The 23,082-nt window shown below is 40.0% G+C and overlaps 1 protein-coding gene across 3 annotated transcripts in view; it reads left to right on the forward strand.

The window, feature by feature from the left end:
* The first annotated feature begins 886 nt into the window (after positions 1 to 886).
* LOC132828438 (homeodomain-interacting protein kinase 1-like) overlaps positions 887 to 23,082 on the forward strand; it is a 101,208-nt gene continuing 79,012 nt past the window's right edge. For 2 of the 3 annotated variants that reach the window (XM_060845566.1, XM_060845568.1), the window contains exons 1-2: positions 887 to 1,590; positions 17,150 to 17,485. The gene's annotated coding sequence lies outside the window, so the exon portion shown is untranslated. The remainder of the gene's footprint in view (positions 1,591 to 17,149; positions 17,486 to 23,082) is intronic. The other variant, XM_060845567.1, reaches the window with a different exon arrangement.

Raw genomic sequence — 23,082 nt, forward strand, 5'->3', positions numbered from 1 at the left:
TCTCTCAGGACGCTAGTTAAATTTGTACTTATGTATATTATATAGCAACTGCAAAGTTCTTGGTCATTCAATCTGACTCCCTTTGAGGCCTCTTTGTGCAAGCAACAACAAGCATGTGTCAGCTTACAGTTAACTTTAATTGCTGATTTGACCTCACTGAAATCAGTAATGACTCATTTTCAAATTACAATTATTAATTTCAATAGAGATTGTGTCCATATTAACGTTGTTGCAGCTGAACAGAGACACTGGATAATTAGAATAACAGTATCTGATAAAAGTGGAACTAAGCCTAGAGCTTAAGATCAGAGAGAACAGGTTGTTATAGTGAGCTGTGTGGAAAACTGCAGAGAGGGTGAGAAGGGTAAGTCATCAGGAATATCACTTGTGAATAATAAAAGTGATGACAAACAAATGTGATTACTCAGTATGTACTGAAGCAATGCCTTTCAAAGGTTAAAACTGACTAACTCAATGTGAATGAAGTGATAAATTAGAAGAAAACAAAGTTCTTCCAGTGCCTTATTTTAAACAAAAATGAGTCAAATGAGTGAGTGAAAAAACTCCCAGCTTAAAGTGACTCACTGCACTGACACTTGTAACATCATCACAGTCTCTACCATTATGCGTTGGGAAAGTGAAAGGCGAGCAAACTGCAATACTCCAACTCCCAGACTGCACTGGGAGTGCAACAAACCAGGCGCATGCGCTTACAACCTCGCCACCCCCTCCTCTGATGTCATGACGGCGGCGTTCGATCCCGCACTCGCAAACGGAGACGGGCGTCCGCCTCGTCCAATCGAAGTAGTGCATTCGGCAGCGCGAGGGGCAGGGGAGGAAGAAGGTGGGACTTCCGGCACAACATTCCAAATCGACGCGGTAGGTAATCGGCTGCCGTTGGTGGCAGTAGCTGGGGAGTGGGAGGGGGAAAACGATGTCTGTCAGTGCCGTCGTTCATGTCCACTTTATATTTTAAACACTACTTTTCCCCATTTAGTCACTTGCTTTGATAAACAAACCTCTTTCGGCTGGAGAAATTTTGTTTTTAAATTTCCGCAATGTGTTCCTGAGGAAGAGTCAGTCGGCGGCGTCGCCTGCCGTCTTGGTCGTTTCCAGGAGGAGCTTCCCAACGGCCGACGCCGTGCGCGTACCCGGCACCGCGCACGCGCACGCACGGGTGGCGCGCCGCGGGCGCAGAAACAAAACAATTGGAGGAGAAAAAAAAGGGAGAGGAGGAGGCCCCGGCCCCGGCCCCAGAGAGAACCGAAGCTCCGGGACAGAGCGAGAGGGGAGCCGGGCCAGGAGCTAGATCATGCGGCCTGCTTCGGAAACCCTGCGTGCGCCCCACTACCACGGCTCCTGTTGACGGGGGCAGCCCTCCAGCCAGGCCGGGCCTCCCCTCTTCCCCTCTTTTCAAAGCAGAAGAGGAGGGGAGGGGGGAAGAAGGAAGAGGATCAGGAATCAGCAACAGGAGGAGGAGGAAGCAGCAGCAGCGACATGCTGGGGCCGGTTTGGGACTGTCCGGGCCTTCTCACATCCTCACTGGGCGGCTGCCAGCATTGAGCCTATTCCCCGGGCTCTGCCATCCAGGTAAGCCTCTGTTCGCAAACCTAACACTCTCCCTGATCTGTTCTCTCTCCTCCTTCCCTCCACTCCGAAGAGCTATTGGAATTGGGGAAGTGACAGGGGGCGAGACGTTTAAAATATACCCTCGCTCTACACGGTAGCGGCTCGACTTTACTCACGCCGGGAGTGGGGAGAGCGACAACATTGTTCGTGGTGCCACATTGACGAGTGCTACTTCTTAACTCTTCTCCCCCCTCGAAATCTTCATCTATTTATGAGAATTGCAGTGGTCAGATCAAAAAGTGATCAATGTGTTATTGGTAACAAAGACGTTTTAGAAAATAGAGAGGTGCTATTTATAAACAGTGACACCCCCACCTCCAACCAAGACACTTTTCAAGAGGACATAGATTAGTTTAACAACGTTTTAGCGTCCTTTGCTGAGATGTGCTTATTCTGTAAAATTATAAATGTCTGCCTTTGTTCAAGGATTTGATTTAATCTCCATTCCTGTTGATCATTTAATGTTTCTTTGCATCTGTGAATTATTTTTCTTTCACCACTGGTAGGATATAGATTTTCAGGAACTGTGTAACTATTGATTTTGCAGAACGATGGATCAGTTAATCTTGAATTTGAGAACCTTCAATTTTTTTCAGTCTTTATATACCCAGGTTTACAAGTCTGTTTACCAGAATCCTTCAAACCAACATGTGTGTTTGTACCTTTTTAACATTTGTGTAGCTAACCTTGTGTGCTATTGATAAAGGTGCTGTTAATCCAATGTGTTTTTGGTATTGTAAGATAAATGTTTTCCTGAGAAGTCAGGGTGTAACTAACAATCTGTTCATCCAGCTGTTTAAATATTATGCTTATTTTTAAGCTTCAGTGTGGCACTTTGAGTAGTTAGGTCAAAAATGTGAGTATGATTTGGATTCAAAATCTAAACACTAAACTTGGATAACCTGCTTCTGGATAATGTTGTGGGCATGATAATACTGTCCTACTTGTTGATGCATCTTAGAAACAGTGTTTACTGAATGTTGTTAGGATGTGGTCATTAGGAGAGACAATGACCTTGGTACTAGATTAGATTTAAATTAGATTCCCTGCAGTGTGGAAACAGTCCCTTCAGCCCAACAAGTCCACACCAACCCTCCGAAGAGTTACCCACCCAGGCCCACTTCCCTCTAACTAATGCACCTAACACTATGGGCAATTTAGCATGGCCAATCCATCCGACCTGCACATCTTTGGACTGTGGGAGGAAACCAGAGCATCCAGAGGAAGCTCACGCAGACACTTGGGAGAATATGTAACTCCACACAGTCTCTGGTATCGGAGGTAATGGTTCCCGAGGCTAGATTCGAACCTGTGACCCTGGTGCTTGGAGGCAGCAGTGCTAACCATTGAGTCACCATGTTGTTGCTGTGCTATCAATCCAGAGGCCTGGGTAATATACTGGGGACCTGGATTCCAATCTCACCATGAGAGATGGTGGAATTTGAAGTCAGTGACTGTGACACCATCATCAATTGTTGTTAATATCCTTTTAAGGAAGGAAATCTGCCACCCTTACCTGGTATGGTCTATATGCGATTCCAGAACCACAGCAATTTGGTTGACTCTTAGTTAGATATGTTTATCGTGATGTATTGTTTGCTTCCCACCTTATTTCTTTCCTAGGTTGTTTACATTGTTTTATGCCATCAATGTCAAATTGGATAAGATTGCAGCAGGCAAAGATGTACTTTGTCAGTTGCTGTAAGATTGCTACCCATGGACTCGGGCTAGGAAAGATAATTATGTGACGAGAATGCAGTTCTTTTCTGTCACATTGTGGAATGAAGCTTTTTGGTCTTTGGTATCGGAGGCAATGGATCAACACAACCTAGTTTTTGTTTTGTTCCATAAGAGTGAATGTGATTAAAAATATTGTATTTGTATAAACATTCTCTATTAGGGACGTAGGCCATTCAGCCCTTCGTGCCTTTTGTACCATTCAATGAGATCATTGCTGATCTGTGGCTGAACTCCAAATACTTACCTTTGCAGTTGTAGGTATAATATGCAGTTGTTATTGCTGGAGCCTGTATTTCTATTCAAATATAGATTGACTTGGAATTTGTGTGTAAGCTCTTCACAGTGATAACAGCCTTGTCAATCTGAGAATCTTTTGTACATAAAATTTCCTATTATACCTATCTGAAAAAATACCTTCTAAAACCTGTCTTCTCTAGGCTCTTGAGTTGTGGTCAGTGTATTGTTCACATAACCTGAAGGTATGTTTGGTGCAGATCATAAGAGTGATGTCTGTTGAATTTGTTGGACCTAATGTGATTTTATAGAAATTGAGATAAAACAGACTGAATGAATGGTCTTGTTGAGATATAATTCTGTTATAGGCTCATGGTTGTCATGATGGATCTCTGAGTGTAAAACCCGATTGTGTGATTGTTGAATGTGAAAATGAACTGTAAACTGACTAGTATATTAATTTCCTTGAATCATTTAATCTGTGTGATTGTTTTGCGGGCAGTGGACAAATTCCTTTTACCCATTGACACATACTTTGAACATTGGAATAACTGCAAGTGTAATATTTGTGCATGCACAGTTCCCTGAGTCATATTTATGATTTTGCAGAGCTTTATCGTAGGATGTTGTATACAGGATAACAATGTAAATAATGTGTTGGAATTTTGGTGGTGGCATTGATAATTTATAGGACAGGCCTGTCTCATGGGTTTATTTAAAAATTAATTAACAGACCATGGCCAGTCAAACCGGCATTTATTGCCCATGGGGCAGTTGAGTGTCAATCACCTTGCTGTGGATTTTAGTCACATCTAGGTCAGGCCAAGTGAGACAATTTCCTTCCCTGTAGGACATTAGTGAATCAGATGCTTTTCTCCACAATCGGTAATAGTTTCATGGTCATCATTAGACTATTAATTCCAAATATTTTTATTGAATTCAAGTTAAGAATAGTATAAGCTGAGACTTGATTTGGAATAAGATTATAGTTATGTAGAAATTTTGTAAGTTTTTCAGTGGAAATTTCAAACACAATTCAAACTGTAGGACTGCCCAGATAATGTGCTGGTCTTTGCTGGGATGATGGGATGGGTTCTACAATTCACATTTGGATTAAGGCAAAGTAAATTGGGCAGGATTTCCACTCGAGACGCTACAGAAACGAAAGAATAAGAACATGTTTCTAGGACAGGGAAGGTTCAATTTAGCTGTATTACCCTTGCTCTTGAATGGCCTGTAACTATGGTATTGTGATTTTCCAGTTGAAGAATATATAGAAGACCAATGATATGGGAGAAAATGATCAAAATCACAAATATCCACAAATATCTTGTATATAGCCTTCGAAGATGTTACAGTTCAGAAGAAATTAACTCATGTAGTCTGGTGTGAATTGTTGTATATTCCCACAAAATCAAAATTAATACCAAGAACTAAACCAGTTCTGACTCTGCACTATTTATTGTTTCAAAGTGCACTTTTTAAAAATGTGTTTATGATGCAGCAGGAGCAGTGATGCCAGTGGAAAAATGTGATTACACTGCCTGATTGGTCTGGTATGTTGCTCACTATTCTCTAACTGGGTCAGCTTTTATCAGTTGAGAACAGCTGATGCCGAAGTTTGATCTTTCAATTAGTGAATGTTAAAAGATGGCTTTCTGTTTTATCGTTGCTGATCAGTATGCAAATACAAAATGTAATCTTTGTAGGGAGGCAGTAAGGTAATGCTAGCACTTTTTGTTCAGTGCAGCTTGGGCAATAAAAGACAGCATTAAAATCACGGTAAGACTTCCTCATGGTTTTATGCTTGTTGCTACAAAAGTTGTATTGCGTTAGTCAGAACAGTTTTTCTTCCCACTTGAAATCTGTCTAGTTTCATTTGGAGAGTTGAAAATAAAATAGGATTTAACACTGATTGGGTTAGCAACTTGGCTGGTGGAATGTGATTGTAAAAATTTAACTAGACGTTTGGCCTGCTCTGGTAGCAATCGCTTTTGATCGCTGGCTATTTTTAAACTCCAGGTCAGAATCCCTTAGGATTTCAGTCATATGTAACCTTAAACTGCTTATTATTTGGATTGCATGTGGCATCCTACCCTTGAACGAAGTACTTGAGGAGTGACACCTGCAGATCCAAGCCATAAAGTAAAGAATTTGAAAGAGAGAGAGAGTTCATTTATATGTAGTCAGTTACAATCCAATTAACGGAGCCAGTGGGTTGAAGTTGTCAGTCGTTTTGGGTAAACCAAAAACATTTTTTCATTAGTGCAAGCGCTTTTTATTTTGCAAACTTAATTCGTCACATAAATTTGAGCATTGCTGCTTCAATTCTTTGACAGTTTTTTGAGACCAGGTCTTTAGCTAGTGATTATTTTGATTTTGGCTATAGTAAGCTGAAGTCAGAGTGAATGTTACTCTTGTTAACTTTGCAATAATATCAAAATTTCCTGCAAGTGTAGCACACAGGATAAGCAGGTGATTCCTTAAAAATGAATTTTCCAAGATGGTCAATTAAATTCTTTTAACAAATGTTAGGATTGCAAGATGATTCGGGAATAAGCTTTAGATTTATTGTATTTGTAAGATACAGGCTGTGTTCACAAGGCCAGCATATATTGGGTTACCACAAATTGCCCTCAAGAGGTGGTGATGATCTGCCATCTTGACTTTATGCAATTTTTAGTGCTAATCAAAAAGAAGTTCCTTAATTTTGACCCAGTGATGAAGACGAATAATGTATTTTTGGGTTAGTATGTGACTTGGTGGAACTTGTAGGGGTGCATTCCTGCTGTCCTTTCCTTTTCCAGCAGATGATTTAACAGGTTTGTAAGAAACTTTGAAGAAGCCTTGACAACTTGGTGAAATACATTTTGTAGGTAGGACATGTTGCTTCACCAGTGAGTGAGGTGTAGATCTTTTGGACTGCTTTGTCCCAGTGGTATCCGGTTTCTTGAGTTCCTGTTTATGCTGTGTGAGAGAGATTACTGCCTATCTAGCCATTAGAAGGGGCAGTTGCTAAATGGTTGCTTATTTATGCCGTGCATGTAGGTAAAAATAAAATTTATGGAGCATCTGTAATGCGATGAACTGTCCCAAAGCATTTTAAAAGGGTGCTCTGAAGTGAAGTGTATCATTCAGCTATAGAAGGCATTATTAAAGGAGTTGACCAAAAGCTAGTTCAAAGAGGTGGGTTTTAAGGAGTTTATTAAAGGAGGAAATAGATGCAAACAGATTTAAGGAAGACATTTCAGAGCTTGGAACCTAAGCAGCTGAAGTTAGAGCCGCTAAATTATTGGCTAGTGAATCCTGTTGTGGAAGTAAGATGACTGAAGACCTTACTAATTGGTTATGTAAGGTGTATGATCTCACATAGAACAAATGTGACCAACAACCTTGTGTACTGTAGCTACAACTTTAAAATGTCAAACATTATGTTAACTAACTTATGAGTAATATGCTTGTTTTTTGGACACTCTTTCATTGCACAGTAACTGAAAGGTACTGTTAATTAACTATATTTAGCTATATAAACCATTGTTCAGTTTTGCACTATTGGTATTTTAGAACTGTTAGGATCAGTCAGTTTGGGAGTGTGGATACCAAAATCCTGATAGAGAGGGGATGTACAGCATTTTTTTCTCTTGAGATGTCAGGTGGCCTTTCTTTAACATTCATTTTGTATATTCCTAAGAACAAGTATCAGCTTTTTATGATCACGTGAATTGAATTATTTTGGATACGTATATATGTATTTATTGAGACGGAGGAAATAACACTAAGAGGTTTGGTCAGCAGGTTATGAGGAAGTTTCAGTTGTAGCCTTCAAACAGCTCCTTTCTGTCTTTTACATTTATGTGGAGGTTATTTTAGGGGCTGCTTTTTGCATATGGTGTACCTAAACACCACGAATACAGAGGAACCTCAATTATCTAGAATTCGATTATCCGAATATGATATTATCCGGCAAGATTGCAAGGTCCCAATGCTTGGCTAAACTATATTACCTGACATTCGATTATCTGGAATTCGATTAACTGAACGAAACACTCCCCGTCCATGTCCTTCGGATAATTGAGGTTCCTCCCTTTACTTTTGTTTAATTATATTTCTTGAGTTGAGTTAAAAAAAATTGCTATCATGGCATATGTTAGGTATAGACAGGAGAGATCAAGTGGATCCTTAGAGTATAAAGACAGTAGGAATATACTCGAGGGAAATCAGGATGAAAGGGAGAGAATAGGGCCCCTCAAAGATCAGCAAAGCAGCCTATGTGTGGAGCTGCAGGAGATGGGAGAGATACTAAAAGAATATTTTGCATCAGTGTTTACTGTGCAAGATATGGATGGTGACATTTTGAAAAATGCCCATATTACAGAGGTGGTGATGCTGGATGTCTTGAAATGCTGAAAAGTGGATAAATCCCCAGGCATGATCACCTTATTGGGATTGTATTATAGACCCCATAATAGTCAGAGGGAAACTGAGAGAGAAATTTGTAAGGAGATCTCAGTTATCTTTAAGAATAATAGAGTGGTTATAGTGGGGGATTTTAACTTTCTAAAACATCGACTGGCACTGCCATTGTGTTAAAGGTTTAGATGGAGAGGAATTTTAAGTGTATACAAGAAAATTTTCTGATTCAGTATGTGGATGTACCTACTAGAGAAGGTGCAAAACTTGACCTACTCTGGGAAATAAGGCAGGGCAGGTGACTGAGGTGTCAGTGGGGGAGCACTTTGGGGCCAGTGACCATAGTTCTGTTAGTTTTAAAATAGTGATGGAAAAGGATACACCAGATCTAATAGTTGAAGTTCTAAATTGGAGGTAGGCTAATTTTGATGGTATTAGGGAGGAACTTTCAAAAGCTAATGGGGGGGGGGGGGGGGAGTATATTTTCTCAGATAAAGCGACGGCTGGAAAATGGGAAGCCTTCAGAAATGAGATGACGAGAATCCAGGAAAGGAAGTTCCTGTGAGGGTGAAAGGAAAGGCTGGGACGTATAGGGAATACTGGATGAGTAAAGAAATTGAGGGTTTGGTTAAGAAAAATAAGGAAGCATATGTCAGGTGTAGGCAGTATAGATCATGTGAATCCTTAGAAGAGTATAAAAGCAGTAGAAGTATACTTGAGGGAAATCAGGAGGGCCAAAAACAGGCATGAGATAGCTTTAGCAAATAGAATTAAGGAAAATCCAAAGGGTTTTTACAAATATATTAAGGACAAAAGGGTAACTAGGGAGAGAATAGAGCCCCTCAAAGAGCAGCAGGACAGCCATTGTGTGGAGCCATAGGAATTGTGGGATGTACTAAACGTGCATTTTACATCAGTATTTATTGTGGAAAAGGACGTGGAAGATATAGAATGTAGGGAAATAGATGGTGAAAAAATGTCCATATTACAGAGGAGGAAGTGCTGGATGTCTTGAAATGCATAAAAGTGAATAATCCCCATGGACCTGATTAGGTTGTACCCGGGAACTCTGTGGGAAGCTAAGGAAGTGATTGCTGTGCCCTTTGCTGAAATATTTGTATCGTCGATAGTCGCAGGTATGTTGCCTGAAGACTGGAGGTTAGTTAACGTGGTACGACAAATTAAGAAAGGTGGTAAGGAAAAGCCAGGGAACTGTAGACTAGTGAGCCTGACATTGGGGATGGGCAAGTTGTTGGAGGGAATCTTGATGGACGGGATTTACATGTATTTGGAAAATCAAGGACTGATGAGGGACAGACAGCAAGGCATTGTGCATGAGAAATCATGTCTCACGAACTTGATTGAGTTTTTTGAAGAAATCTCATGGGAGATTTGTTAGCAAGTTTAGATCTCAGGGAATACGGGGAGAACTAGTCATTTGAATACATAACTGGCTTGAAGGGAGAAGACAGAGGGTTGTGGTGAAGGGTTGCTTTTCAGGCTGGAGGCCTGTGACCAGTGAAGTGCCACAAGGATCGGTGTTGAGTCCATTATTTGACTCTATTTGAATTCTATAGTTAAGTTTGCAGATGACACCAAAATTGGACACCAAAGAGGATTACCTCAGAGTAGAATGGGATCTTGACCAGATGGGCCAATGGGCTGAGGAGTGGCACATGGAGTTTAGTTTAGATAAATGTGAGGTGCTGCATTTTTGAAAAATAAATCAGAACAGGGCTTATGCACTTAATGGTAAGGTCCTGGGGAGTGTTGCTGAACAAAGAAATCTTGAAGTGCAGGTTCACAATTCCTTGAAAGTAGAGTCGCTGGTAGACAGGATAGTGAAGAAGGCTGAAAATGTGTTGCTGGAAAAGCGCAGCAGGTCAGGCAATATCCAAGGAGCGGGAGAATCGACGTTTCGGGCATGAGCCCATGCCGAAATGTCGATTCTCCCACTCCTTGGATGCTGCCTGACCTGCTGCGCTTTTTTAGCAACACATTTTCAGCTCTGATCTCCAGCATCTGCAGTCCTCACTTTCTCCTAGTGAAGAAGGCATTTGGTATGCTTTTCTTTATTGGTCAGAGTATTGAGTACAGGAGTTGGGAGGTCACGTTGCTGCTGTACACGACATTGGTTAGGCCACTATTTGAATATCGTGTGCAATTGTGGTCTCCTTCCTATCGAAAAGATGTTGTGAAACTTGAAAGAATTCAGAAAAGATTTACAAGAATGTTGCCAAGGTTGGAGGGTTTGAGCTATAGGGAGAGGCTGAATATGCTGTAGCCCTTTTCCCTTGATCTTCGAATGTTCAGGTAGATTAGATTAGATTACTTACAGTGTGGAAACAGGCCCTTCGGCCCAACAAGTCCACACCGACCCGCCGAAGCGCAACCCACCCATACCCCTACATTTACCCCATTATCTAATGCTACGGGCAATTTAGCATGGCCAATTCACCTGACCCGCACATCTTTGGACTGTGGGAGGAAACCGGAGCACCCGGAGGAAACCCACGCAGGCACGGGAAGAATGTGCAAACTCCACACAGTCAGTCGCCTGAGTCGGGAATTGAACCCGGGTCTCGGGCGCTGTGAGGCAGCAATGCTAGCCACCGTGCCGCCAGGTGTGACCTGACATAAAAAGTTGTGAGGGGCATGGGTAGTATAAAAGACCATGTCTTTTCTCCCTGCGTTGGGGGAGACCGGAACAAGAGGGTTATAGGTTTAGGATGAGAAGGGAAAGGTATAAAAGAGACCTAAGGTGCAACTTCTTCACGCAGAGGGTGGTGTGTTTATGGAATGAGCTGCCAGAGGAAGTGGTGAAGGCTGGTAAATTACAGCATTTAAAAAGCCTCTGGATGGGTAAATGAATAGGAAGGGTTCAGAGGGATATAGGCCAAGTGCTGGCAAATGGGACTAGATTAGGTTAGGATATCAAGTGGGCATGGACAAGTTAGACCGAAGGGTCTATTATGACTCTAACTGATAATTGTAGTGACATAAGTTGAAGTATAATGCCATAGTATTTAGCATATGTTTTCCTTTTAGGCTTCCAACGATACTAAGAATCTGCTGCAAAATGAGTCTTGCAAATCTCCGATAGACATACATTGAAAGAATTAATAACTGTTCTTAATCTTTCTTAGGCAAATGCTCCAAAGCAAGCTACGTGGTACTGTTAAATTAAACTGTTGCTTCAACTTCACCCGTCTTCAGCTTGCATTTGTGTTTGAGGATAGTATTTTGTGTCAACGATGCTGATGACCTAGTTGAGGAAGTTGTTATTGGTAACATTGCTTTTGTTCTGAGTTATATGCTGAATCTCTGTAATATTGAAGTGAACTGTAAACAGATGAGGCAATGCTCCCCCCTAGAAATTTGCCAACAGACCAGTACTCTGCTGTTGACGTTAAATGGACATTTATATCTCACTGCTTGCACATCAAGTCATAGTTTCGCAGTAGTGTATATACATCTAGTAAGGGAACTGGGATTAACGTTACTGTTTGAAGAACTTAAGTTAAATTGCTCTCGTGGCTTGCTTATTACTAAATCAGCTGCTTGACGTTATGATCTATTCGAGGTTCAAAATCTCCTGTGCTATTTAAAGTAATGGTAAAATTCCCAACGAACTAGGACAATCTGTTTTTCCGAGTTACAAGTACTGAGCATTATATCACTGAGTATTATATCACATAACCTAATGTATAGATCTGTGTGAAACTTAAAGTGGCCCAAACAGAAAAGTGTTAGTTGTTTTTGAATGTCTTAATTTTGAGCTTTGTTTTAATGTTAATATTGGGAGATCGGGTGAATTCACGTTTTGTAGAATTTTGTTAATTAAGTGTGATTTGTTTTAGGATGTTCTCAATTGTCTCTCTCGCTGTTGGTGGAATTTATCGCAGCTGACAAAATGAGAATAGAACTTTCAAAGCAGATTATGACGTGGATTGGCCTGATGTCTTAGTGAGATGGAGGCTCTTAATAAAGAGTATTTTTAAAGCTTTGAAATGTTATCTGTTTATAATAATGTTGATTTAAAGTTAAAAGAGCATGATAGAATTATGTACACTACTTAGTGTACTCCTCACTTTTGTATACCGATTTTAAGGAATAAGTTAAAATTCACACTCTGAAAAAAAACTCTACAAAATTTATTTAACACTAGGTTAGCTGACAAAGAAATCATTTTGTTATTGTGGAAATAACAAACTAAAGATAAAAAAAAGTTCTTGTTTATAATAGCTATCCTATTTCTTAACTATTTTGCAATGTTGGGGAATAGACCTTTTGTTAATTGTCTCGGGTTTTGCACTCATGGTTTTATGATTACCATCAATCGCACTTGGAAAGCTGCTGGGAAATTCTGCTTTAACTTTTCGTGCAAGTTACCATCAAATATTTTTCCCCGAAGGTAAAATTACACATCAGCTTGCAAATATGTAGATTGTGTAACTCCCAAACTTCATGTTTTCTTTCTCTTACCTGATCTTGTGTTCAGCTCTTTTGTAATTATATGAACTAACTGGCATGCAGAAAGCACAACTGGAATACAGCAATTAAATTCTAATGCTTCCTCATGGCCTGTAGCCTGACAGAATAGGAATATTCTGAGGCTTCTCGACAGAACGGTGTTCCACTAGTATTACTGATGCTGTCATTTCTGTACTAAACAAGAGCCGTAGCTGCACTTAGCAGTGTAGGCAACGTTTAACAAAAGAAAATTAAAGATAGAAGCTGACATAATTATTATGCTCTTAATAGAATTCAGGAAAGGTGATTAGCCATCAGAATGAAATATGTTATAAAACAAAATTTGATACTGACCTATCCGGTTTGCTCTGTCACCCTTAGATATGAAACCTCAAGTACAAAGAATATATATTATACTCTCAATTTTTATTATTCTTGTCAAAACCTGAAGCTTAATATTGAGCACATTCATCAAGTTTGGTTGCTGTTTCAGTTCTTTTTTCTGCATTTTGTTGTAGATTTTGCTGTTCTAATCCTTCCTTTTCCAGCCGTAATTGATTAAGTTTTGTTGAATTGTCCATATTTAGGATTTCTAAATGTTAATTGAGTGAAAAGTTGCAAACGTTTGATGCTTGGTGCATTTGCAGTTAATGCAGACCTTGCTAGGTTGGAATTGCTCAGCTGTTCCATTTATTGGCACTGGGTGGAATTGCCATATGTGTAATCAGAATATATTATTTAGGGGTCACACAAAAGCCTGTATTTATTCCCATACTTGTAGCTATTTTATTCCTTGATTATAAAGGGTGTAAACAGTTTTAATCAGCAAAGCTTTTGAGGGTGCACTGCATTAAAATGCAGTTTGGGTGAAGCTAGTTAGCACAATTGAACCAACAATAGTGTGACGTTTCATTGCATTACTTAAATATGGTAAGATTGAAGCCATTGTCTTCAGTCACATCCTCTAGCTCTGCTTCTTCTCCTTTTGTCCTGGCTAACGTGAGGCTGAGCCAGATTGTTTGCAACCTTGATGATGTATTTTATTCAAAGACATGCTTGCATGCACACATTCAAACCATTAGCAAGATCATCTATTTTCAACTCCATAACATTGCCTGTCTCTGACCTTGCATTAGGTTTTCTACTGCTGAAACTCCCTCCTGTGTGCCTTTGTTTCTTTCAGATCTGAAAATTTTAGTGCACTTCTGGCTGGCCTCAATAGATTATCCAAAATTCTGCCCATGTAACTTGCAACAAATGCATCAGCCATCATCCCAATGCTTGCTGACCAACACTGGTGTTAAACAGTGCCTCAGTTTTAAAATTCTGATCCTTGTTTTCAAATCCCTGTGTGATCTAGCCCTTTCACTGTCTCTCCACGATACCCTCAAGCCAAGATATTTCAATTTTAGTGTCTTGACTTTCCTGATTGTAATTGTTATAGTACTGGTGGCTGTGCTTTCAATTATATGGATTCTCAGGTCTGGAATTCCATCCGTGAACTTCTCTGTTCCCCCAAGTTTTTCTTCCTCTAAGATTCCCTTCAGCTCTTTAAAACCTACCTCTTTCTTTGAACTTTTGGTCAACTTCTCATATATCCCCTTATGTGGCTTTCTCTATCTTTTAATATTACCTCTGAAGAGCCTTGGCATGATTTGTTACTTTAGAAATGCTGTATAAGTTGAAATTGTTGGTGCTTTTAAGTCCTGATTAGTTCTGAAATACAGGTCAATAAAGTTGGCTATGTAAAACCTATTTGACCTGTTGAAACCTATCTCTTTTGCCTCCAGCTTGCGTGACCTAGTGTTCATTTATGTTTTGAATATCCTTAGTGTCATTGGCTCATCTGCTTGATTAGCATTTGGATCAAAGTATCATTTTTAGAAAACAAAAAACAATCAATTCTAATCTGAAATTGTAATTTAGTTCACTTAATATGGCATTCAATTTTTGAGTCATATTAATGCATTCAAGCTTAATTTGTGTAGATAATCTAGATTGACTCCAGGTATTGATTTTTTTCATTGAATTAAATAGGTACTTTCAGAGGAGATGTTAAACTGAGACTGAGTGTACAGAACATAGAACATTACAGCACAGTACAGGCCCTATGGCCTTTGACGTTGTGTCGACCTGTGAAATTAATCTGATGCCCAGCTAACCTACACTGTTCCATTATTATCCATATGTATGTCCAATGCCCAGCTAAATGCGCTTAATGTCAGAAGTCTACTGCTCCTACTGATTAAAGAAACTACCCCTGATATCTGTCCTAAATCTATCACTCCTCAATTTAAAGCTATGTCCCCTCGTGTTAGCCTTCACCATCCAAGGAAAAAGGCTCACATTGTCCACCCTATCTAACCCTCTGATTATCTTGTACGTTTAGGTTAAGTCACCTCTCAACCACCTTCTCTCCAACGAAAACAGCCTCCGTTCCCTCTGTCTTTCCTTGCAAGACCTTCCTTCCATACCAGGCAACATTCTAGTACATTTCCCCTGAGCCTTATCCAAAGCTTCCTCATCCTTCCTATCATGCAGTGACCAGAACTGGACACGGTACTCCAGGTACGGCCTTATCACTGTCTTGTACAGCTAAAGCACGACCTCGTGGTTCCGAAACTCTAATCCCCTACCAATAAATGCCAACACACCATATGCCTTCTTAACAACCCTATCGACCTGGGTGGCAACTTTCAGGGAGTTATGCACCTGGACGCCGAGATCTGTCTGTTCATCTGCCAAGAATTGTACCGTTAGCTCAGTACTCTGCATTCCTGTTACTACCACTGGAATGAACTACCTCTCACTTTTTTTGCATTAAACTCCATTTGCCACTTCTCAGCCCAGCTCTGCATCTTATCTATGACTCCCTGTAACCCACAACATCCTTCTGCATTATCCACAGCTCTGCCCACCTTAATAAATTTGTAGATGACACTAACCCATTCTTCTACACCCAAATCCAGATTCATTATAAGAATGACAAACGGCAGTGGCTCCAAAATGAGCCTTGTGGCACATCACTGGTAAATGAACTCCAGGATGAACATTTCCCAACAACCACCACCCTCTGTCGTCTTTCAGCTAACCAATTTCTGATCCAAACTGCTAACTCACCTTAAATCCCAAAACTCTGTATTTTGTGCATTTGCCTACCATTTGGAACCTTATCAAATGCCTTACTGAATTCCATATACACCACATTGACCACTTTACCTTCATCCACCTATTTTGTCACCTTGAAGAACTCAATAAGGTTAGTGAGGCAGGACCTACCCTTCACAAAACTATGTTGACTATTCTTAATCAAATTATTCCTTTCCAGACTATTATAAATCCCATCTCTTATAATCTTTTCCAACACCTTATCCACAACCAAAATAAGGCTCACTGGCCTATAATTACCAGGGTTGTCCTGACTCCTCCTCTTAAACAAGGGAACAGCATTTGTTATCCTCCAGTCTTCTGCCACTACTCCTGTTGACAATGATGACATAAAGATCAAAGCCAAAGGTTGTGCAATCTCCTCCCTGGCTTTCCAGAGAATCCAAGGATAAATCCCATCTGGCCCAGGGGTCTTCTTTCTGCTTATCTGTGCTGTTGACGCAAATGGATGTTGAACATTCTGCTGTACTATTCAAGGAAGGTGAGGGAGTGTCGAGCATTCTGAACTTCTTCCTTTAAACAACAGTGCAGAAATATTTTTGTCTTGGTCGAGAGTGTGTGGATCTGGAAAAGCACAGCAGGTCATGCAGCATCTGCGGAGCAGGAGAATCGGTGTTTTGGGCAGGAGCCCTTCGTCAGGAATGAGGAATCCTCATTCGTGATGAAGGGCTCTTGCCTGAAATGTCGATTCTCCTGCCCATCAGATGCTTCATGACCTGTTGTGCTTTTCCAGCACCACACACTCTTGACTCTGATCTCCAGGATCTGCAGTCCTCACTTTCTCCTGTATTTTTATCTTGGCTGAGTGCTTCCAATGTTTTGAAGTGGAGTCTCAACAATCTGCATAAGTTTGTTAATTAAGACCAATTGAATCTAAAGTCTCAGTGAAATATCTGTGGAAATAGCATATTCCCATTGACATAAATGAAAGTGGAAGTGTTGATTGTGTGATATCGTTGAAGAGTTAACTATGTGAACGGTTAAAAAATCCGCAACCTTTGGATTTTCCTTTGAACTAAAATTAAAATTCAGTATTTTGGAATTTGATTGGGGATGGGGGAAGGGGGGTTTCTACATAGCATCTGATGCACTTGTTCAGCTTTGCAGCTATCATATAACGTAATACTTTACCGCAGTATCTCGTCAGGAATGAGGGCGATTTTAATATGGACTTCCCCACTCTGGGTGGGTTGAAATGTTCGGCAGCTGGCCAAATCTCTTCAGGAGGCTTGAGTCACAGGAGAGTTATAAGTAAACAAAACAGTTACATAAATGCTATTAGAAAATTGCCCAGAAAAAGTTACACCAGTGCATATAATCCAATATATATGAAAAATGTATGGAATTAACTTGTACAACCATTAAATGCAAATGTTGTACAATATGAAAAAGCACATAATGCTCAGTTGAATTAATTTAAGAATGAAGCACCGTTTTTCTACGTAATGTAGAATTTATAGACATTTATTAATAGTTTTCTTTGGTGTCTATACAGGTTTCAACTGGAAAGTAGGGCAGATTGATCTTGGTGACTTCAAGAGAAGGGCACAGAAGCGGGAGTAACCTTTATATAGTTCTGGAACCGTCATACTTAAGGAAGGAAACCACTACTGTGTCGGAGGAGTCATTCTTGTTGAATAAGAAGCTGACTTGGAGGTGGAGTTGCTTGGATTGGAAACTGCATACTGTGGGGGAAAAGTTTGTGCTTTGGATCTGGTCTGGGAGAAAACTGGCAAGCATTTGAGGACTGGAGAAAGTCTGGCTACTTCAGGAACTTTGTTGTGACAAGAGCTGCTGGTGGGGTGTGTGGCGTGACTGCTGCTTGTACAAGGTGGGTGTACCTTCCTTCCTTGTGAGGAGTTTAATTTTATAAGTTTTCATATCTTTGGGACCAGGTATTAAGATCAGCTGGGGGTGAAAAAGACTTTTGGGAATGGGCAGGGCTATTATAACTGGAGGGTTCTTGAGGCACAGTGGTATTATCCCCACTTCTGAGCAAGAAGGCCTGTGTTGAAGTCCTATCTGCTCTAGAGGTGTGTCATGACATGTCTGAACGGTTTGATTTTTAAAATATCTATCGTGGTTGAATGTTGCAAGATGGCGATAAATGGAGACTTGCATAAAATGGTACTGTTAGGCTGCCATGGAACTGCTGATGTTTTTATAATTTTTAAATGCATAGGTTCGTTCAGCAATAATACCATGAACTCTGATAAGCATATCCATTTTCATTAAGAATTCTAGAACATGTAATGCATTATGCATTATTCTGCAGCTTTGTATAATTTTGTGTGTCCTTTATGCAATGGGTATTGTGGCTTCCTGAGAGTAATGAGACACTTAGGCATTCCAATCGATTGACATTCAAACAGATGTTTCTTCCAATTTTATTCAAACATGCGCCACTTTGAAGCCTACATATATACTCTCTGCCTTTCTTGGTTCATTAAGTATTTTGTTTTTTTTTGATCCTCTGAGCCAGACTGACTTCTTATGGTAGCAGACACATTCACAACTAGAGAAATTGATTGATTGAGAAAGCACTAAAATTGCCTGCTGAATGTTTGAAATAAGAACAGAATGTGCCAAAAAATGCCCAGCTAGTTAATGAGCACCTGAAAGTTTAATGCTGGCCTGCCCAAACTTGTGACCAATATCCCTGGCAATGTAAGGATTCTTTCTCTATGTTTCTTGAAAAAATATTTTTAATTTGAATATTTCAAAGAAAGCTATTTTTAGCTTTGTTATTAGCTGTTCATTTAAGATTTATCCATGTGTAGGTATTTGAAATTGGTGACATATCTAAATTAAATGACACATTAAGTGGAACATTATAATTTCAATTATATATGTAATACATAAGGCTAAATGGTATGGGTTTATATGAAGAGAAAATGAAAGCCTGGAGACTCCTCCAAAGTTTTAGGAGCAGGCTTTTTAAATTAAAAATGAGAAGTTCTATAAGGAGTTGAATAGGTCAGTTGGATTTTCACCTAATTTTACGTTTTATTCTTGCATGGCCTCTGGGTGTCCCTAGTAAGGGCCAAATTTATTCCCTTGTTTAATTTTTCTTCAACTGAGTGGTTTGCTTGGTTTCTTTGGAGGGCAGTTAAGAGTTAATCAGCTAGCCACATGACTGTGTCTATGGAGTCACATACACAAGATAAGGATGGCAGATTACTAAACCAGTTGGGTTTTAGTGATAATCAATTACAGTGTGCAGTCACCATTATTAAGACTAGATTTGTCTTCCAGATTATTTTATAAATAGAATTTAAATTCTACTGGTTGAAATCATGGACCCATGTTCTCAGAGTATTGCTGAGGCCTCTGGATTGCTCCTCCACTGATTTTACCATTATGCTACCAATTCCCTCTTTACTAATTATGGTACCTCTTCATCAGTTGTGTATCTTTCAAAATAAGCATTCTCTCCTGACTTCCAAAGCAAATTTCAGTGTATTTCAAATTTTTACTTTGAAACTTTGGCACTCATGCTCCAGATTATTTTTGTCATTTGTGACATTTTTGTGGATTGCTTTTTAATTTGTTAAGCTCACACTTAAATATTGGGAATGCACAGTAAGTGAACACAATCTAAAAAAGTTTTTCATTTCAATTCTTGTGCCAGCTATCTCTTGTGCCTGTTGCATAGTTTCCAGATTCTTTGAATTTTACCTTTATAGTTTTATGTATGGAAACTTATCTAATGAAAATCCATAAGCATTGAAATATCTATCTCCCTATTGCTGTCAAAAAAAGGATGATTCATTTATTTATCACAAAAAGATGCTGACTCCCCCAATCGGCTTGTTCATTTTGACCCCAATGGTGTACTGTCGTAAATTTTAAAGTATTACAATGTGTTCTAGTGATTTTAAACTCACTTGTAATTTACATATCCCTTTTTCTGAGTAAAATATACAGTATAACTGCCTTGTAATCTTTGATATAATCCCTGAATTGTTTTCAACTTTATAGGCTTCATTATTCTATTCTGGCATCATCCTCTCTATACTTGGGAATAGACAGGAATAGTGCTCTTAGAATGGATTGGAATGCCTGGGCCTTTCAGACCCAGGAACACTGATATTCCATGTACTGGGCGACGAACATAACCAAATGATGCAAAGGTCCCTTTGCATCCTACTGTGTGCATATCGACACACTCGCACTCTCCCGTTGATGCTCTCATGTGGTCTTGCTCTCGCACTCAACCTACCTGGTGGTGACATGTTGAAATAGTCTAGCATTTGCATTTTCTCATAACTGGGATTACAAGGAAGGAAGTAGGTTGCATGTCATTGGGATGGTGTTCGCCTTGATATGCAAGTGCATTGTCCTTCGCCATCTTTCCTGAGAAATTCAAAATTCCAGAGCAGTCTAAAGGCAACAATGTTACAAATAATTTGTTTTATCTTTTTTTAATGGGGCCACCTTCTTTTAGGTTGACTTATTGATGTACTGAAAAGAAACTTAAGCTTGACATCACCTGCAAGTTTTTCTAAATAACTCTCCCTGACCTTGCTTTTTCACTTGGTTACTGCTTTTTGTAATCATACAGCCCTTCATTCCAGCTGTTATTCATCTTTCATGTGTAAACTTTTTTGTTCAATGTAACAATTCTTTTAAAATGTAGCTGTATTACCCAATGTTCCTTTTTTTGAACCTCAGAAATCTGGACATGAGTTATAATCCACAAATTACCTTCCTGATTAGATGTTACTGTTGATATGTAAATTTAATTTTTTCCAGTCTGTTTTAGTTATTACTTTGTCATTCCTTTGGTTCAGCCTTTGCAGATTTTGAGCTCTCCAAGTTAGATTACTGTTTTGATGTGAAAGTGCCAGTGTTGGACTGACGTGGACAAAGTCAGAAATCACACAACATCTAGCCCAACAGGCCTATTTGAAATCACAAGTTTTTGGAGCGTAGTCAGGTGAAATGAGAGGGAAGCACACTGATTACAGATTTTATGGGCAGAGAGATCAAAAGATCATACAATGGTGTGAGCGGAGTGTCAAATAATAAGCCTCTGCAGGTGACCAAGGACGTTAGATAATGTGAGTAAAGTGTCAATAAATGATTTAATGACTGGAGGACTGACCTAAATTCAGTTAAATGAGGCAGACAGATAATTGCAAACAAAATGTGCTGGAGACAAACCAAGTTACTGGAATAACATTGAACAAAAACAGAAGCTGCTGGAGAAGCCCAGCAAGTCCAGCTGCATCTGTGCGGAAAAACCAGAGGAAGGGTCACCGAACTAGAAACTTTAACACTGATTTTTCTTCTCAGGTGCCAACAGACCTGCTGAGCTCCCCTAGCAACCCCTACCCCAGCTCCTGATTTACAGCATCTGCAATTCTTTTTGGTTTTTATTTGACTGGAACAATTTGGTAGGTCTAAGAGTCGCATGCCGAGGGCCTAACCAAGGTAATAAGTAATCCAAAACTGTACAAACTAGTTAATGTAGAGAGATCATAACAAGTTATCAACGTGATGGTGTCAAAACAGGACAGTAAGGAAGATTTTACAGATACTGAACAGTATGATGGGGTTACACATCGCGTGATAGGAACTCAAGATCATGGTTGAGGCCACCTTCATGGATATGGAACTTGGCTATCAGTTTCTACTTGTCGTTTTTTGTGTATCTAGAAGGCCGCCTTGGAAGACGCTTACCTGAAGACCAAAAGCTGAATGGCCTTGACTGCTGAAGTGTTCCCCGACTGGGAGGGAACATTCCTGTCTGGTGATTGTTGTGTGGTGTGCATTCATCTGTGTCATTGTGTCTGCATGGTCTTGCCAATATCTAATGCCCCGGGGCATCCTTGCCTGCAGTGAATGAGATGGCCGATTCATGTGAATATCCACTGTGTATGTGGTGGGTGGTGTTCTCATGTGTGATGGGAGTGTCCGTGTTGATGGTCTGACATGTTTTGAAGAGGTTACCATGCAGGGCTGTGTGCTGTTGTGGTCGATGTTGTCCTGAAGGCTGGATAGTTTGTTGCGAATGATGGTCTATTTAAGGATTGGCAGTTATTTGAGGGTGAGAGGTGGAGGCGTAAGTATGATTTTGGCAAGATGCTCGTCATCAATGACATGTTGAAGGCTGTGAAGAGTGTGATGTTGTCTCTCCGTCCCGGGGGAGTTCTGGACAATGGTGCTCTATCGGTCATATCCTGTGTCTGTCTTCTGAGGAGTGTTCACTCCCAGGCTGGAAGCACTCAATGGTCATGGACAGTCAGCTTCTGATCTTGGGGTAAAGCGGCCTTCATGATTCTCAACAATGTAGAATTGCCAAGCAGAAACTGATAGCCAGGTACCATACCCATGAAGGCTACCTTAACCATGATCTTGGGTTCATCTCGTGTTACGTGTGACCTCCACCCGCTTTTTTGCAAACTCTTCCTTACTGTCCTGTTATGACATCATCACCTTTATAAATTATGATCTCTACCTTAAATAGTTTTTACAAAGTTTTGGATTACTTATTACGTTGGTTACACTCACAGGACTCTTTGCTGTAGGACTTGTTGGGCTTTTCCAGCAACATTGGTTTTTGATCCATGTTTTCCAGTCATTTGGATTGTCTCCAGCGCCACCTTATTTTTAATATGTCGTAAGAATCTCCCTTACTCCTTTAATCGGGTTATAGGTCATCCCTTTGATTGTTATTCAGCTATTGTCTCTATACTCAACATCTAACACTCTTGGTCACCTGTTGAGACTTAATATGTTACACTCCACTCACACCATTTGTATAATCTTTTGATTTTTCTGCCCATAAATTCTATGTTCTGTGCGCTTCCCTTTCACTTCACCTGATGAAGGGGCTACACTCTGAAAGCTTATGATCAAATGAACCGGTTGGACTGGTGTTGTGTGATTACTATTTCTCCAACTTGGTTTATTAGTAGTTATCTATTTTTGCTCTGTTGTTGAAATTTGTCCAGTTGAAGACTGTCTTAAAAGATGTCCTGAGAAAATCAAGTAAATCTTTGTGCTTGCATTGTTAGTTCTGTCCAAAGTATTAAAAGTTTAAAGTCTCACTAATATGACTTGCTTCTTGCAGGTGTTCCTATTCCTTCCGTGAAACCAGTCATGGGATCCATAAAATATTCCAATCAAAATTGTTTCTTCCCTTTAATATATTAACTAAGGAAGTAACAAAGAGGATTGATGAGAGCAGAGCAGTAGATGTGATATATTTGGACTTCAGTAAGGCGTTCGACAAGGTTAGATCTCATGGAATACAGGGAGAACTAGCCACTTGGATACAGAACTGGCTTAAAGCTGGAAGACACAGGGTGGTGATGGGGGGTTGTCTTTCAGACTGAAGGCCTGTTACCAGTGGAGTGCCACAAGGATCAGTGCTGGGTCCTCTACTTTTTGTCATTTACATAAATGATTTGGATGAGAGCA

Source organism: Hemiscyllium ocellatum, chromosome 26 (assembly GCF_020745735.1).
Source record: "Hemiscyllium ocellatum isolate sHemOce1 chromosome 26, sHemOce1.pat.X.cur, whole genome shotgun sequence".
Lineage (NCBI taxonomy): Eukaryota > Metazoa > Chordata > Chondrichthyes > Orectolobiformes > Hemiscylliidae > Hemiscyllium > Hemiscyllium ocellatum.